Source organism: Hemicordylus capensis, chromosome 10, assembly GCF_027244095.1.
Source record: "Hemicordylus capensis ecotype Gifberg chromosome 10, rHemCap1.1.pri, whole genome shotgun sequence".
In the NCBI taxonomy this organism is placed as follows: domain Eukaryota; kingdom Metazoa; phylum Chordata; class Lepidosauria; order Squamata; family Cordylidae; genus Hemicordylus; species Hemicordylus capensis.
This window is the reverse complement of record NC_069666.1, coordinates 10,824,895-10,836,938: the sequence shown is the minus strand read 5'-3', so window position 1 is coordinate 10,836,938 and position 12,044 is coordinate 10,824,895. Positions and strand designations below refer to the sequence as shown.

The 12,044-nt window shown below is 45.2% G+C and overlaps 1 protein-coding gene across 1 annotated transcript in view; it reads left to right on the top strand.

Annotated features, from left to right (window-relative positions):
- Positions 1-12,044, top strand: part of SH3GL3 (SH3 domain containing GRB2 like 3, endophilin A3) — a 196,410-nt gene continuing 184,366 nt past the window's right edge. The window contains exon 1 of the mRNA XM_053271896.1: positions 1-697. The gene's annotated coding sequence lies outside the window, so the exon portion shown is untranslated. The remainder of the gene's footprint in view (positions 698-12,044) is intronic.

The following is a 12,044-nucleotide window of genomic DNA, read 5'->3' as shown; positions in this document are numbered from 1 at the left end:
GGCCACATGCCAGGTCCGGCCCTTTGAGGAAGGTGGCCCCTCCCTCTGCCAACTGCCACCCTGACTGAGGTACCATCTTGCCCTGAGGGGAGGGGAGGCAGAAGAGCCTAGTGGGCCTGCCGCCTCAGGATGGCACCCAGCTCCTGCTGTTCCAGCGAGGCCACCCTTCCCTTCCGCCCAGAAGCGCTACCCCAAATTGGCTGAGGAAGCAGCTTGCCCTGAGGGGAGCGGAGGGGAAGCAGAAGAGCCTTGTACGATGCCACCACAGGACAGCTCCCACTCTTGCGGCTGAGGTGGCCCCTCCTGCCCTCCACTGCCACCACCAACTGCCACACTCTCTTGCCCTGCGGGGAGGAGAGCGGAGGTGAAAAAGTCTGCCACCTCAGGATGGCTGAGGAAAAGCCTTGCCCTGAAGGGAGAAGAGAGGAGGCAGAGCGGCCCAGTGAGGGGGCCCACTATCAGCTCCTGCTCTCCCAGCTGAGGAGCCCCCCTCTATCCCCCAAATGCCACACCACGGTGACCTTGCTGTGAGGGGAGGACGAGAGAAGGCAGAAGAGCCTGGTGAGGGGCCATCATCCAGCAAGGGCTGTTCCAGCTGAATTGGACCCCTTCCTCCCACAACTGCCAGCCCCGAGCGACGGAGGAGCCATCTTGCCCAGCCGGAGGGGAGCTGAGAGAAGGCAGAAGAGCCTAGCAGGTACGCTGACTGGACAAGAGGGCCACATACGAAGAGCTTACATTTGAAAACTTGTCTTTGTTTCTGCTGCTTGTGTGTGTAATCATGTACATTTCTGTACATTATTTCTCTCATTGTTTCCTTATTTATGTGTTGTTTTGCTTATGTTTACTGTTATTTTGCATCAGTTTACATTTTTAAATGTAAACCGCTTTGCCAAGTCCACCACCACCGAGAAATGCCTAAAGTAAATAAACAAGTGTAAGCATACCCTTGGGAAAGGGTGGAAAAACCATTTCCAGTTAAACAGGCCTTTAAGTCCATTAGCTCTTTTTGGACTGATGAGATTGCTGTGAATTTAGGTGCTGTAATTTTCACTCCCCGGGAGGCAGAGAAGGAGCAGTGAGGAGGCGTCTAATGATCACAAGCTTTTTCAGACAGCGACTTTACTGCGACTTTACTTTGGGAGGGTGGGTGTGCGCTCACATAGTGGCCAGATTTACCTCGAACTCCGCACGATATTTCAGAGGGTGCTTCACTCACGATTCGGGTTTCCCCCTCCATAGCCCAATTTATGTCCTAGGTTTAAAAAAAAAAAATCCTCTTTTTGTATTGGAGTATCCGTTTTGCCCTGAACTTGCAGTAAAGGCTTGTGGTAAATTTTGCTGTCTGAAAAGCATCTAGGAGCTGTAGAAATAGGACAGGTGAATGCTCCCATCAAACGTGGGTTGGTGGCTTCTAATCTCTTCCTGAACTCGTGTTGCTTATGGGAAAGGGACAAGGGTAGGTATGAGTTTCTGTGCTTTGGGAAAAGATATCTTTATTTTGCTGTACAGAGAAACAGGCCAAGGTATGCATAGTGTCTCTACTACCCTCTGGGACTCCTCAGTATGGCTCTGCAACAAAATGTTGCAGTATATCCCTGGTGTGCAAGTGTTACCTGAGCCTATGGCTGAGCATTGCGGGGGAAATGCAGAAGTTAGCAAAAAATACAGGAGTCCCTACTCTAACTTGGGTCTTCCTTCCTGTGAAGTGGGAAATGGATCAGAAGTGGAATAGGTTATATCTAATGGTGAATATTGTTGGTTTCTTGTGTGATGGTGTGTGCATGTGTGTGTGCATACAATGATCAGCAGGTTAACAGATTCAGTGCACAACTTCCCCCTCAGGACTGTTCATGCTCATATAATTGATTTTGACCAATAGCTTAAATGTGTCAAACCCTTTCCTCCTCAGAAACACAAACATGTGAAATGGATGGTGAGAAAATTAAAGAGTTTTAGTTTTGTTTCTGAGCCCCCGCTCCAGAAACAAAAGGAGTAGTGACTGTCTTGAGGGAGTATTCTTCAAGCTGAGAACTTCCCCGCTCGTCATGTTTAAATCCTCCTTCTTCACTCCTTGCCACTGAGTTCCACTAGCTGTGCCTACCTGGTTGTCTGTTAACTGCCCTCTGAGTCTGCAAACATTCCACTCTATTGAGATTCGTTACAGCAGTTGCTGGGGTGGGCTGGGTGGGGGGTAGTGTTGGACTGCTGAGATTTTTCCCTTCAGATTTTTGTGAAACTGCTGTATTTATGGGTTACCCCCAATCTTCTGGTACCTCCCTCATCAGCAGGTGCTCCAGTTATGTGTCCATAAGGATCATAAGATTTCCAACTCTTTGGGAAATAGATATAAGACTTGGTAGTGGTGATGGGGGGATGACCCCAAACAAGCCAGCTGCCTAACTAACTAACTAGCATGTTAGTTCATGGCAAACTGGGAAGAAAATCAAGGTAGTTTCAAGACCAACTTTATTTATTAGCAGGTTGCCTACTTTCTTTTTTTTTAAAGCAATACCCACATGCTTCCAGCAGAGGCCTCTGTCTACTAACAACTAATTCTTATTTGGATGGAGGCAAGGCCATTCTTCCGAGTCCCTTCTGCCAACTGCCTGTTAACATCAGCAATTTCCCAGGAGTCAAGAGTAAAATGCATTGCTTTATGAATGTGGATTTCTAATAACAGATGCTTTGAGGGGTGGTGGGGTGGCGGCGGCGGGGAATGGGAGAACCAAAACTCACAAGGCTCTCGATTCCTCCATCTTGTCTAGGGCTGCCAAATAGGACATATTTTGCCAGTTCAGGAGTTTTGGTTTGAGTTCAAAATCAGGTATTTTGTTGCATAAACTCAGTATTTTGAGTCCCTCCCCACCCCCACCATTGGTCACATAACCTGATCCACAACGAGTATCCCAAAAGCCACTCACAATCTGAAGAGCAACACAACAGAATACCAGCAACTGTCAAAGGGTGGGATGCCATACTGGGCTGAACTGGGATCCTCCCTCCCGCTAAATATAAGATAATCACCACTCTGAAAGGTCCCTATTTGCTCGGTTAGTAAGGACTGAGCTGTACATGTAATTTTTTTTAAAAAGTGTGAACATAAAAATCCTAAATGCAAAACGTGATTAAGGTGAAATTACATACCGTAGAGAAACATATGTCCACCAGGGAGGCAAGACTGGTTAGAACTCCCTGTGAAGGATGTGATCTCTGTAGGGATCAATGGTCACTCAAACCTGGTCTTCTGCGCTTGCACAGGAGGACCTTGAAAGAATTCTTTATCTCAGTTCAGGCGCATAAGTTGCAGGTAAGCAACCTGTTTTTCTGCAGCTTTTTGGCTAGTAATGTGTGAAATGGTCACAAAGCAAAGGACAGCAGAACTTCCTGCTAACCAGGAACTATTTTTCTATGGATGGACCTATTTCAGCATGCCTGAATCCATGTCTGGGCAAGAAAAGTTATCAAATCAACATCCAGCGCTGGTGTATTTACAACAAAATGACGACATACAAGCACAGAAGGATTTTGGTACTCTTGTGGTCTTTTTGGTTTTGGATCTGCCAGGGGGGAAAAGAAAGAAAGGCTCAAAACACACACTCCTTGAAGGTACAAAACAAACAGTTTTCTTTTGTCCGGGAGAGAAAGAAAAGCCTCTCTCTTTGTTCCCAGAATCAGAAGCAAAATCTCCACCTGGGAGTGAAGGTAGCTGTTGAAAAACAGGTGGGTATAGAGGCTTGAACTATAGACCCTTGTACACAGTTGTGTACATGTTAGACAAGAGCTTGAGAAATATGAACCAGCTGTTTGGCTAAGAGCACCTTTTTAGACTCCCACTAAGGGCTGAGCTGGCAGGGTAGGCTTTAAATAAAATAAGTAAAGTTGATTCACACAACCAACTAAAGGCAGTCAGGAGAATATGAAGCTTGCAGTAGACTGTCTGGTATGTTTCTTCATTGGTTGCTGGTCCATTTCTAGGCATAGCTAAAAAGGCTGCTGCTTACCTATAAAGCCCTCAGTGACTTGGGACCTAGGTGCAGGCAGTCCTCAAAAGGATGCCCTGAGTTAAGATAAATGGCACTTAAGACATTTGTAAACTGCCCCCTTGTTTAATCTTCACAACTATAGGTTGCTTCCCTCCCCGCCCCCGCCCCCCGGCTTTAAATTCTTTGGGTTGTTTCTCCTGTGTTTAGATTTAATTTCCTGAGGGGCTGTTAATTAATTGGTAGTAAATTGTAATGCTCATTCTGGTTGTTGACCTAAATAAAGATTCATGCATGCATGCATGTATGCACTCATTCATACATACAACACTTGCTGCAGAAAGGGAGGCTTTGTTAGATGGCCCCTAGTGAATGAGTTAGAGGCAATATGTGGCTTTCTAGATGTTGCTGAACTGCACCTCCCATCACCCTCGCCACAATCTTTTACAGCTGGGGATGTTGGGAGTTGTAGTTCAGCAACATCTGAAGAGCCACACATGCCTACTCCTGGGCTAGAGGAGGAGAGGGCGACAATGGTGGCTCAGATTCACTTTGTTACTGAGACTGGTACTCCTGGTGGCAGCTGCTGCTGTGGCTGCATCGGAGGCTGCAGAGACATTGACTGACTTGCCCCTCCAAGAGACTCTCTCAGGCCTGTAACCAGCCTCAAAAAATTTTTGGGGGGATTACAGAAGTCAGGGGAGGCAGGTTATAACATGTTCAGTGAAAACAGTCAGTGAGGCTGGGGAGGAAAGAATTTTTTTGGTGTGGCAGGGGCAGATACACACCATGCCACCAGCTGGCTACGGGCCTGCACTGCTGCTTCTGCTGCTCCTCCTTCTCCTGGCTGAGCTGCTGTGCTGTGACAGTGAGAGGGAGATAGCCTGGCCTGTTCTCAGCCCACTTACTGCTTCCTGCCCACCCTTTTTCCTTCCCTGTCTAACTGTTGCTCCGAAAGAGGAGGAGGAGGAGGAGGAGGAGGAGGAGACGGAGGCGAGTTGCCCAGTTGCCTCTCTTCTTTCCATAGAAAAGTGAGAAAGAGTTAGAATGGGACTGAGAAGGGAGTGGGTGGCCAGGGTGAATAATCTCCTCCCTCCCTCCTACCCAGCAGCTGAACCTGGATCTTTAACAAGGTAGGCGAAAAAGCCCTCCGGCCCAGTTGCTGCTTAACACACAGTCACTGCCAGCACCTCCAACTTTGTTTTTAACTCACAGACAATCAGAAAACAGGAGCACGTGCAGCTCCCAAACTAGGCTAAGAGACTTCTCCTACCCTTCATGATCATGATAATGAGCTTTTTTACTGTTTCCTATGGGGAAGTAGGTTTGGTTAAGACATTTTGAATGAAGACACGTTTTAGCAACCAATTGTGTCATCACTCTGGAAGTTTCCAGCATGTGCTCAGGAAGATTTTGACATGAGTCTGCTCAGACAAGTTGGCCATCTTCAGAGGTCCTACTTCAACCCCCCCTCTGTCTGAAATTGTACCTGAAGAGGGTGGTGACCAGTGTTTCCCTCTAACAGGGAATCCCAGATGTTGTTGACTACAACTCCCATAATTCCCAGCCAAAGGCCACAGCAGCTGGGGATGCTAGGAGTTGTAGTCAACAACATCTGGAATTCCCGGTTAGAGGGAATGCTGGTGGTGACTGTTGAGAGTAACTTCTCAGGTTGCAGCAGTCCCTGACTTGCCTCTCCCAAGGAAATTCATCTGGTGCCAACTATAATGTATTTGAATCCCCTGCAGGGCGCTTTCCAGATTATACAGTAATACAGCCATAGTTTACTTTGGCTTGGCAGAATCATATTGAAACCGTAAATAAAGGATGTTGCATAAAGCCATCAGCAGGTGGAGCAGTCTTTTCTAGTTTGTGCAAAACTCTCTACAATGGGGAAATTCAACTTCTTCTTTTTTAATAATGTTGTAGGACTACTGTAACACAGCAATAAAACTGGAAATAAGGCATTGGAAATATGAATGGCACCTTGCTGACAGAGCAGGGACTGCAATATTGATACATAGGCAATACGGAAGCACACTTAACGGACACGTAGTGACTCTTTTTAGTGTCCAACCTGGAAAGTGCCCTGAAGACACTTAATTTTTTTGGTCCAAGCCTTTGGCTGAACGTTGGTTTTATATCTGCTAACTAGGGTTTTTATGGCACTGCTCTGCTGCATTCTTGTATGTGACCTTAGATTCTCCCCTTGTATTTATTTTATTAAGTTTGTATGCTGCCCTGAGAAAACTTTCTGAAGGACAGACTGACAGTTTCTTTCTTAAATAAATAAAATAGACCGCAGAATACAATAATGTCTGAATATGATGGTATAGACTTCCAGAGAAGAAGAGGGTCATTTTCCCACAGGGATTTCGCTGAAATATGTTGAGAAAGGGGCAGGTCGGTGGTGGTGGGGGATATCATTCCATGCATGGAGTCACGAATGTGAAGCATTTCCACTCCTTCAGCACTTTGGAGGTTCCATGTGGATTGCACCTGTTGTAGTTTTGCTGCAACCTCTAACCTTTCCACCACAAAGCGGTTTTACAAACCATGAGTATGATTAATTCAGGAGCACGCAGGTGTGCAATTCATGCTTTTCAACACATTTTGAGGGGATAATACCAGCAGTTACTGTCAGTTTTGTTCATGGGCAAAATAGTACAGATAGGAGTATCTGACAGTTTTGATGGTTGGTTTACCATGTATGTGTGGCTTGTGCCTTCCTTTTAGCAGCTTGTCTGTTCTGCTGATCAGATGTAGTAATAACTTTCAGAACATTTCCAGCTTGTGCTTCTCCCCTATGCATGGCTGTCTAGGGCTACAGCAGGGCTGCACAACTCAAATGCCCCAGTGGGCCAGAACCACCACCACCCTGGTCTTGGGGGCTGAGGTCAACTTTGACTGTCTTATTACATTAAAATTAAATATCAAAAATATTAATGCAAGTTGTTATTAGTTACTTGTGGATCTTTCCCCCTCATCAAGGGGCCCGCGATTTCAACTATATTATCATTATCATTTTCATTATTATTACATTTATATCCTGCTCTTCCTCCAAGGAGCCCAGAGCGGTGTACTACATACTTGAGTTTCTCCTCACAACAACCCTGTGAAACAGGTTAGGCTGAGAGAGAAGTGACTGGCCCAAAGTCACCCAGCTGGTATCATGGCTGAATGGGGATTTGAACTCGGGTCTCCCCAGTCCTAATCCAGCACTCTAACCACTACACCATGCTGGCTCATCTATAGTGGATCGTGGCCAGAAATAGGCCCTGTCTCTGCTGGAGTGCATGCCAGTCCCAAGCAGATATCAAGTCCACCACAAAGGTGGACTTGTTCTGCTCTCCCTAAATCGCTTACAGGCTGCAATCCTAGGCATGCTTGCTTAGGGCAGGGCGTAGCTAGGGGAGAGGGGGCCGTGTTCATTCCTCTCTCTGGCGGCCCCCCAGAGTGAGGGAGATAATAAAGAAAATTGGGAGGGGTGCAGCTGGAGGGCCCTCAGGAGCTGGGGGCCCGTGTTCTTTGAACCCTTTCCCTCAATTATAGCTACGCCCCTGCCTAGGGGTAAGCCTCACTGGGTGGGAACACTGTGGGACTATTGCCAAGTAAACATGCATAGGATGGTGCTATAAGGTAGTTTCAAAGAGGACAGAGGATGGCCCCTTTGGGGAAGAGGAAACTGACCCAAAGAGTGGCCCCCTCTGCCTTTCTGGGATGCTGTTGCTGCAGGATATTCTTATCTGCGGGCCAGCAAAAAAGTCTCTGTGGGCCAGATCAGCCTTATGTTGTGCAGGTGGGACTCAGTGGGATTGTCCTATGAGTAAACATGTCTAGAATGAGGCTGCACATCTTCTGTATATCCCCCACTTCACCCCACATTTCAAGCCAACAATATTCTATTGAAAGGGACAGTTCTGAAATGGGCAGAGAGAGGAAAAATAATGTTCCCATTTAAGAATTTGGTTGCATGCTAATCTGAGGCATGTGCATGACAGCAGGGATAGCTTAATAGACCATAACTTGACTGACCGTGGTTACTGGGAGCAAATTGAAAAAATCCATATCACACAAATATTTCCCATTACACAATGGACACTTAGGCTACAATCCAAGTGGGAGTTGTGTATGTATGTGTGAAAGAGAAAGAGAGAACAAGAGCGAGAGTGAGCGCAGAGGTGGAAGAGATCCATAATAAGGTTTAAAGAGCTGTGCTTGGATATGTTCAATATTAAATTGCAAAGCAGCTACGTATTTCATGCAAAAAAGAATAATGTTGTTAACCTGGAAACCCAGGGGGCCCCCAAACAGGATGCTTGGTGGAAGATGTGTAACATTGTTGTATCCAGTCTAGTAATCTTTTGTCTTTTGTGTGGACATTTGCCCAGCGAGGATTCCGGGGGGGGGGGGGCGGGGGGAGGGAGAGAGAGAGAGAGAGAGAGAGAGAGAGAGAGAGAGAGAGGAATCAGAAAGAAAAAGGAGGGAAAGGAGGATTTATATTTATATACTGCCCTTCATCTTAAGAAACCAGGACAGTTAATAAAATAGAAATGATTCAATAAAAACATCAAAACAGAACTAATATTGTCCTACCATACTAATAATTGTGTGATGAACTTGTTGGAGATGGGACTCCATAGGTATTATCTCTTAACACTATGCAACTCCTATTGACTACTAGGGACATTAGGAGTGAAGCTAGAGAGTATAAGATTGCCCCCTTTGTTCTCCCTCACTCTATCAATCTCTGCTCTGAGTCTCTTCTGATTGGCTGATACTCTTAGGATGCTCTCTTCTTCCTTCTTCCTTCCACCATGAGCTAGCTAATACAGGGTGCAGGCTTTTCTATCTAAGTGTGTAACTTCTGAAATAAACCTTTACTTGTTTAAGCCCGTAAGCAATTGTCTCCAGATCTCCTCCCTAAGCTCTGTTCTTGTCAAACTGGGTTTCTCTGCTAAATAGGAGGTTGATTCAAATTCTCCCCTACAGAACCTACTTACTGCCTTATTATTGTCATGGAAATGAACACTCCTCCTTAAAACAAAATACATGTCCTTCCTCATTGACAGGCCAATCACCAAAGCCTCATAACTTTCTATAATTGGTCTTCACTCATTAATCAATAAAAGCGTTGATTGCGTAATCCATCAACTAGCTTAATTAACGATCCATAATATCTTTCATAACCAAGTAATTGTTCCTTTCAGTCGGATACCATAATTCTAGACAAGAACAGCCTGGATGATAGAAGTAATTCAACGTGTGCCCTCTGGGCTCCACGTTGCAGCCTTGGAGTGAGTGCTGGGCCAAAAAACATGGGGGAGTTTCTCTTGTTCTGGCAAGGCTTCACTTAGAGAGACTTTTTATATCTTGAACTGAACCCTTTTATCTCTATGCCTTGGGATTCTCCTTTGATCTGAAGGCACAAAGCAGGGCGCCCTTTCTCTTTGTGAATCAGTTAAGTTGCTCACTTCCATTTGAGAAATACCTGTAGGTTGGCTATTCTAATTACTAGGGGAAATATAAGTTATGTAAAAAAAAAATTTTGATTACTGCTTAGATGGGGTGGCGGGGAGCGGAGAAAGAGCCGAAACTATTCAATTACAGAAGGGGCGTGTGTTTGTTGGAGGAAAAACAGGCGAGTCTTGTTGCATCTTACAGTTAAAGGTTTATCAGATAAGCATTTATTAATGACATGTATTGGATAATCAACTTGCTTCACCAAAGCTAAATGCTGGCAATGGGTCAAGTCATACATTCCTCAAATAATGTATTGTCATGCGCATATTAATTGGGGATGGATATTGGAGTACACATGGTGACACTTACACTTGTTTAAGGATGGTCACTCAATTAATGAAATCATAGTTGATTAATCAAATGTTTTAATCAATCAATTTAATGTGCATACACTTGCATATGACCAAAACAATAGTTTTGAAGAAAAAGGGGGACTTTGTTTTTAGAATAGGGATTCCCTCCTGCATGAAAGTAAAGGTAGAATACCTTTATGCTTGCCACCTGCAGTTATTATGCTTACAACCTGCAGTTATTACTTGAAGAGGCATTCCCTCTTGTGTGAGTTAAGGTAGCATACTTTTTCTAAGTTTATGCTTGCCACCTGCAGTTATTAAAAGAAGAGGCATTCCCAACAGTGTGAGAGTGAAGGGAGAAAGCCTCTTTTAAGATGATGCTCGTCACCTGCAGTTATTATAAGAGGCATTCCCATCTGTGTGAGAGTGAAGGGAGAATGCCTCTTCTAAAATGAAGCATGCTGCTAGTATTTTCCAAGGACTTCTATTGATTTTTTAAACATTGTTATCTGATTAATTGGCAATGCCTTTTTAGTCAAGTAAAAAGGTTTCTATTAAATTAACTCTATTAATTGATTACTGCTTAGTAATCACCTTCATTTAAATGTGCTGTACACAGCAGGGACAAAAGGAAAAGTACTGGGCCTCTCATTTCCATCTATAATGTGGGGAAACTGGACCATTTAGTTGAACATGCCCCATTCATAACTGATGCACCATGTGTGTCTGTCTTTTGTATACCCAAAGACCAACATACCCAAAGACCAACATACCCAAAGACCAACATACCCAGTGACACCCAAAGACCAACAGTAACAAGCAATTGTGGCCCAGAAGGGCAGTAAACAAGCAGCACTTAAGCTTGTTCCCACTCATCTTTCTCCACCCCAGCTGCTCATTCTTCCTCACCTCTTCTGCTGCTAGTACCAGGTGTGCAGGCTGCTCATTTGTTCAGTTCCCCAACCCGGGCGAATGAGCAGCCTGCGCGTCTGGGCTTAACAGAGCAGTAGGGGAGGTGAAGAATGAGGCAACTGGGGGTGGGCGGGGGGGGGGGGAGTTAAGTGGGAATGAGCCACAGGTTCAGCTGGTTTACTGCTCTGCCTGTACAGGCCACTACTGGTAATGAATGGAATGGATATCCGAACGTGGGTTTCTCATATTTTCAGAAACTCATGCACTGAATACATCCAGGTCAGACAGCTGAAATGCACTCTATGTGGAGCTGCCTTTGAAGACTGTTCAGAAGCATCAGCTGGTGCAAAATGCAGCCATGTGGATGCTTGCTGGGGTTAGGCAGTATGACACTAATATTGTATCAGTTGCATTGGATAATTGAAAGCAATTGGACTTTGTTTCTGGGCCGCCCAAATGCTGGCATCAACCTTTCAAGCCATATCTGCCCTGCAGTTGGGTTACCTTACAAACCACCTTAGCCCAAGCAGCTTGTCAAGCCCTGCTCTCTGGCCTTCCTAGAACACAAATTTGATTGGAGGGTACCAGAGACAGGACTTTCTGTTAGAGATGTGACTCCATAGGCATCGGCCCTCAACACCATAACTCCTATTGGCCACTAGGGGCATTAGGAGTGGAGGTAATGGGTATAGGACTGCCCCCTTGTTTCTGTTTTTTAAAGTTTATAGTGTGCTTTCATTGTTTCTGTGAGTGTACATATTTTATTGTACATTGACATTCTAGGCAACCTCTGATGAAATGATAGGGCTAAATACAGATGGCTTTTAAAGGATTAGACAACTTGCTGGAAGATCACTATATTGGTGGCTATTAGCTGCGATAGCTACACGGAACATCTATTTACAGAGGCCATGCACCTTTTAGTATACCAAACATGGGAGCAAATAACAGTTTATGCCCTCCTTGTAAGCTTCCAGATGCAGCTGGACAGCTGACAATGGCAACAGTGTGCTGGACGTATCAAGATGAACCTTGAGTCTGAACTAACAATGCACTTTAATGATAGTATTATCTTGAATCACCGATACGTTGGACTGCAATATCCATCATCTGCAGCCACAGTGGCCTTTGACCATTGTGGCCGGGAATTATGGCATTGCAGTCTTAATATCTGGGAACACAAGGTTAGAAGCATAGGAAGCTGCCTCATACTGTACCAGACCATTGATCTTTCCAGTTGACTACACTGACTGGCAGCAGCTCTCAAAGGTTTTAGGTAGGAGTCTTTCCCAGCCATTCCCGGAGTGAATCTGGGATCTTCTGCATTAACAGA